This window comes from Ruditapes philippinarum, unplaced genomic scaffold (genome assembly GCF_026571515.1).
Source record: "Ruditapes philippinarum isolate M1 unplaced genomic scaffold, ASM2657151v2 ctg309_1_1_1_1, whole genome shotgun sequence".
NCBI classification, from domain to species: Eukaryota; Metazoa; Mollusca; class Bivalvia; order Venerida; family Veneridae; genus Ruditapes; species Ruditapes philippinarum.
In genome coordinates, this window is record NW_026851797.1 from 416,597 (window position 1) to 423,200 (window position 6,604).

Consider the following 6,604-nt stretch of genomic DNA (forward strand, 5'->3'; position numbering starts at 1 on the left):
ATTCGTTTCATATTTTTTGGTTAATTTGTCATGTTTGGAAGATATGGCATACTACCTAATATTCTAATTTTCCGTTTCCGTTTGTAGCTATACAAATTAACAAATGGAGCAATTTCCATGACCCATTCATTAGTGTAATTGTGTCATTGTTGTCAGCCTGCATCTGTTAAAACATTTGATACGGTTTATGCAGATGATCATAAACTTCAGCAATTACAAAGCTTTAATATTAAAACTTGTAGATCTACCATGATAAGCGCTACCAACAACTCCAAATTTTAGGTCAAACAATCAAACGCCTAGGTCACTGAAATATTTGAAAACAAGGTCACTGAAATATTTGATACCAGTCAAAACTTATTTTTATAAAATTGCATTGTAATATGTCCTCTAATCATTATAATGTAAATGTGCCCTGATAAGATTAACCTGACCTGACATGTATTAACATAATTGAAATTGGTAATTTAAAGAAATGCATTGGTCAAAGAACTTAATCTGTGTATGCAGATGCGCCTCAGCTAACTTTATAGACCATACTGATGTTGGGCCAGAACGTAAATGGTCAATGTCATAACAAGATTGGCTGTGTGTTATGGTTATGACTTTGAAACTGGATAAGTTGATTAACGGAGGGGTTCTGACAGTCACGCCTATTTTGATTAATTTAAAACTAAATGGTTTCTTTTTCTCTAGAGAATATACAGATTACTATTAAGCACGGGATAAAAGCGCTGCTCGTCATCTTTTTAATTCCTTGTCGCACTATTATCTGAACTTCTTGTGTTAAATTACCATGTTCATTTCCATTGAACCCTTTAGGATTCACTTTAAGTCGTATTTAAGTGTGTACGCACAAAACAATTGTGACTTGCTATTATTAAGAGTACAGTCCACTTTTGTCCTGTATTTGTGGCTTCTTCTGTTTTTTGTTTATGTCCTTCAGAGTGCCTTTGTAGCGGTCCCCTATTACTGCGTTTTGCCAGAGCTACGTTCTGTGAAAGTCGCATTGCCTTGTCAAATTTATTTGTGCCCCTATTTCATTATGAAAAAGTCCATGCAAATTAATCGGCTAAATGAGCACACGGTAACTGGTATCAATGGTTACCAAAGTGTCAAAATGATTAAAACTAGCTAGGAAATTACATTTTTAATTAAAGTTTAAAACAGTGAACTTTCCTCTAGTTAAACATTTTAGATCAACAACCAAATTAATTTAAGATACAACGTCAGGCATTGAGTCTGAACTGATTTACTCTTTATCTAAACGATATCTTGCCTGACAACGTCTCATTGCGTACGGAATTGCCGAAGTGTCATTGAAAGCTCACATAACAACAAACCCTCAGTCTCAAAGTAAATGGCACCTGTCAATATCTTGATAGCGATTGTAATATATGATCGAATAGATGGCTTGCGTAAACATATTATTTTGTAATAAAATATTTCTTTTAGTGTAAGCTTGAAATCTATTTCACTTATTTGAACGTCCCTTTGCGGGGTTGCAACTTTTGAGCATGATAAGCAAATAGTAACAATACATCAGAGAAAATATATGTATGTAATCAAAACAATAAAATGAAGAAATCGTTAAGGCCTGATGTAGTTATGCTGATCAAGATGAAGAAAATAATGAATAAACGTCATGATTACCTAATAACCTTATGTTATATGACTTTATGTGGAATGATTCGGGACAAATCTTTGCTATAAACAAGATTACTTTTAAAGTAGAAGAAACAAAAAAATAAGTATTTTTTGTTGATGCTGTTTTTCCTTTTTGAAGATGTTTACAAATTTAAATGAATAACTGTTTTCCGACATCTCTTATTGATACCCTAGGATCAAAATATTTGAACTAATAAAACAAATGGTTGAAAGCTTACACACTAATTCGTTAACTCAAATGCATAGTATCTAGTTTTTAAACTTTTTAGGGATACCAGAATCTAAGGATTACTATCAGAAAATAAAACCTTTCAAAACAAGGTTGAACTTAAAAGTTCTAAAACTTAGGTATTACGTTCCGGCCACATCGTTTACACACGCGTTAATTGTAAGGTAAATATTTTGAAGGAGTAGCTAACTAGATGTATTCTTCTCGTGACTAATTAGTATGGCGAGGAGTTGTTATAATCAGCGACCTTGTGTGTTGGTCACAATCAAGACAACGTAATTATTCACCAATTACAATTTGGTTCTCTAATATAACTTTTCTTCTAAATCTAAACGTTGGTCAAGGTAATAATAGTAGTATTTTCTGTTTTTAGCAAGTGTTCGTATCTTGGATACGAGTACTTTAATTTAAAGCATGATTTAACTTACTTTGAGGTAACCTACTAAAGACTATTAAATAAGCAAAAAATATTTTCACATTCGTAACACATTTATAGAGATAGCCACAACATGAAAAGAGTTACTAGAAACAAACTGTATTATTGAATTTACCTTTAAACACGCATGATTTTCCTATTAAATCTTTTTCTCTCTTTCTTTTTCTCTTATAATTTGACTTTTATCAAAGCGATATTACAAACTTTATATTTAACGATCAAGCGCTGTTAAATCTTTGGAACTGTTACATACTATATAACATTAGATAAAAAATGAATAGCTGTTTATATTCAATTTACACTTTTCCATATAACAAGTGTTTATAATGAATCAATATATTAACGCCCATCATCTTAAACCTGTACATCAGCCATATTCCATTTAAACTATGCATACACTTGGAAAAGTTAATACGAACTTTGTAAACTCGTGTCAAAACACTGGTGGCATGTTGTATTCCTTAGAACGCCACCGCGTCAGAACGTGTTAAAAAGTGAAAAACAGGGTTATATTCTAATAAAGAAATTGAGAACAATGTGCTACAGTCCTTCAAAATGAATATACTAGGGCACGATAGATATAAAACTGAAATTACTTTCTTGATTAATGGCACAGTACCAACACAATCGTCTTTGATTACAAATGAGAAACATTATTCAAGGATACGGCCAAATGTAATTACATGAATTCTTACAATTTTGTCCTAATCATATAACAAAAATGTATGAAAATAATTCGCAATAGTACAAGTAACTTCATAGGGGTCGGAAAACAGATTTGTTCTTCATTGAAAATTACAGTAAACGAAAATCATTTCTATTCCTTACAGAGATAAGAACGTCAAAGACAAATGATGATAACAACTGAAGACAATGTGTCATTATATTTTGGTGTAGAGTATTGTAGGTTTCTATGATTTCCTATTTTGAAAAAAATAAACAAAAACTTATACTGCCTTTCCATCCCGTCCGTAGTTTGCCTGTGTGACCTAGCATTTTTGGTATCCTGCTGCGTCATTTGCTGACCCTGTGATCGGGGATGCGTTTATTGAGTTCCTTGACAATTTTTTTTTCTCTCTTCATATTTTAGCTTGTACAACTGTTATGTATCTGTCAAAATGTCCTTTGTCAGACAAATTCAATTATTTAATATTGATGCGACTTAACAATTCACTGAAATAAAATGTTTGCCTTCTTGTTATTGAATGTTTTATACACATATTGAACTGATGAAGCATAATTATTGTGTACGAGAAGTATCAAGTAAATTAAAACGGATGTCAAAAAATAACATTTGCTGATCAGTTTGCATAGTGTTAATGCCCATGAAATAAATTGCACAACTGAGAAGTGCAATTAATTGTGTGCGCGTACTTTAACTATTTTAATGTAGGTGTATGACATTATGCTAACAAAAACATGTTCGTATATGTTACAACTTGAACATGTATATACTGTATATAACTGAACTTTATTTAATTCGGCTTGAAACGGGTAGCAGGCTGCTGTGATCAGTACAAACTTTGCAACTCTTCTTCATAAATCAACACCACAACTGTATAAGACTGCCAAGGAGTGGTAATGGTAATGATACACTGGGGGAATTGTAGCATCTTAGAGATCTAAGAGATATGTTAACAACCGCCTCCTTGGTCGAGGGGTTAGAGTCGATGACTTCTAATCCAGTTACCTCTCTGGCGTGGGTTTGATCCCCAGGAGATATTTTGATAGTTTAGCACGGAGGAAGGGAGTCTAGTACTGGTGTAACTCTCCAGGAACGATGGTTAGGAAACTACCCGCCTATATGACTGAAATTCTGTTAGGAAAAGGCGTAAAATGAAACAAACAAACAAATAAACATGTTAACCCATTACTTCATATACTTCATATACACGCCTTTTTCACACCCCCCCCTTTTTGTTGTCTCAAATGGTGAAAAAATGCCTTATTTAGGCCCCAAACACTTGTTTTTGTTTGAGAAATGTTGTTAAAAAAAGTGACCTCTTTTTCGGCGCGGCCCCCCAACCAAAAGATACATCAGGGGGTTGCCAGAAGGGGGATGTGCCCCCTTCTGTTTGGGGGGTTTGAAGGGGGCGGAGTCCCCCTCATCGCCAAGAAAAATTTTGGACTTGTGAGAGGCTGTAAATGACCCCAGATTGGTCATAAGGTAATGTGTAACCAACGCTGAAAAGCATTTGACTCTATCTCAATCCATTGAGAAAGTGCAGCACTTTGAAATCAATTTTGATGGAAAAAATCAACGCAAAATAGTGATTTTTGGCAATTTTGAGATGTCCCCTCGTTGCCATGGTAACAGAAAATTTAAGCCTGAGCATGTTGTTGCAAGTGCAATGGTCCAGTCAACATTTGTGCCAAGTTTGATTAGTGTTGAAGCAGTTTTTATAGTATTATAGCAATTTGAACTTGTAACGGGAGACTTTTCAATGAAAACAGCCATTTTTCACAAAATGCTCATGAAGTAATGGGTTAACAAATTAAGTTATCAACACACAGCAATATGTAGGCGTTTTCCATGCTGTAATTAATCGTTACCAGTATGAAAAAAAGTATTTTAAGCCCGAATATTATCTTTATATGTTTTGCTCTGTGCATTCCCTTTTACTGTAATTAAATTCATTTAACATATATTTATAATCAGATAATTTTTCATTCAATTACACACTCAGACTCTTTCAGCTACTTAAAATGCCATACTCTTATTACGGAGAACAGCTAGTAATGTCAGCATTAGAAGTTTCACTTCAAATATAAATTATATTAAATGAATTGTACTTTTATTTATTCAATGAAACATGGCTGCTTACCCCTTCGTTTATTGACTACACCAAATGGATATTTGAAGAAAGAGCAAAGTAGATGTAATTGTTAAAGAAACATGAAAGTTTAAACAATGTTATGCTGTGGCTGTGTGTCTGTTTATATTTTTGGACACTTTTTAACAACTTATAAAATAACTTAACAAGCTAGATCTTCTCGATGCTACTAGTAATTAGTTTTATTGAGGAAAAGTTTTCAAGTAGTATGTTTGTACGGACAATAGAAACGACTTAATTAAACGCTTAGAACTTATATTAAGTTGAATTATAATAGGTCTAAGATATCTTAAAAGTCTGACAATATCACATTTGCACACTAATCTATGTTTGAGTATGACAATGTTTACTTATATATAATAAATAATCCAGTAATAACTTCGTGCAACTCATGTTACCACTTAACCTTCTGGGAAAATTGTCTCATAATAAAAAATGTTGGAACAAAGACAAAAATTTGATTTTTCCATTAAACCAAGTCACAGTCATGTATATGACATATTTTCCTCAGCTGGCATGGTGTTATTCTTCTTTCGTAATGGCCAGCAAGCCAATAACAAATATAACTAGAACTATCACTAAATGTGATTAATACCCCCACAAGTCTGCTTAGGAAATGAGGATGTTACTAGTAACAGAATACCTTGTAATAGAATTGAAACATAGAGTTATGGTTGTGGGCAATTAAAGGTAATTGTGGTTCATGTATGTTGCATTTCCTTTCAATGTGGTTGGTCATTGATGAAGTTTAATTGAATTACTCTGTAATAAGTCCAGAAAGACAAAGAAAAAGAACAAAGGGCAATAACTCTATAAATACTGAAGATAGAGTTATAGTTCTTGTGCACTGCACTTCCTCTTATTGTGCTTGACCATTGTATGAAGTTGTTTTGAATTCCAACCAGTACGTTTTAAGTTATGCTCCGGACAAGGAAAAGTATCAAAGGGCAGTAACTCTGTATTTTGTCAAAATGGAGTTATGGCTCTTGTGCACTGCACTTCCTTTTAATGTCCTTGACAACTGTATGAAGTTGTACTGGATTCCAAACAGTAGTTTTCAAGTTATGCTCTGGACAAGGAAAAGTAACAAAGGGCAATAACTCGGTAATTAGTCAAGATGGAGTTATGGTTCTTGTGCACTGCACTTCCCCTTCTTGTGCTTGACCATTGTATGAAGTTATTTTGAATTCCAACCAGTAGTTTTCAAGTCATGCTCTGGACAAGGAAAAGTAACAAAGGGCAGTAACTCTGTAATTAGTCAAGATGGAGTTATGGTTCTTATGCACTGCACTTCCTCTCAATGTGCTGGACCATTGTATAAAGTTATAATGAATTCCAACAATAAGTCTTCAAGTTATGGTCCGGACAAAAGAAAGCAATGGAAAAGTAACAAAGGGCAATAACTCTGTAATTAGTCAAGATGGAGTTATGGTTCTT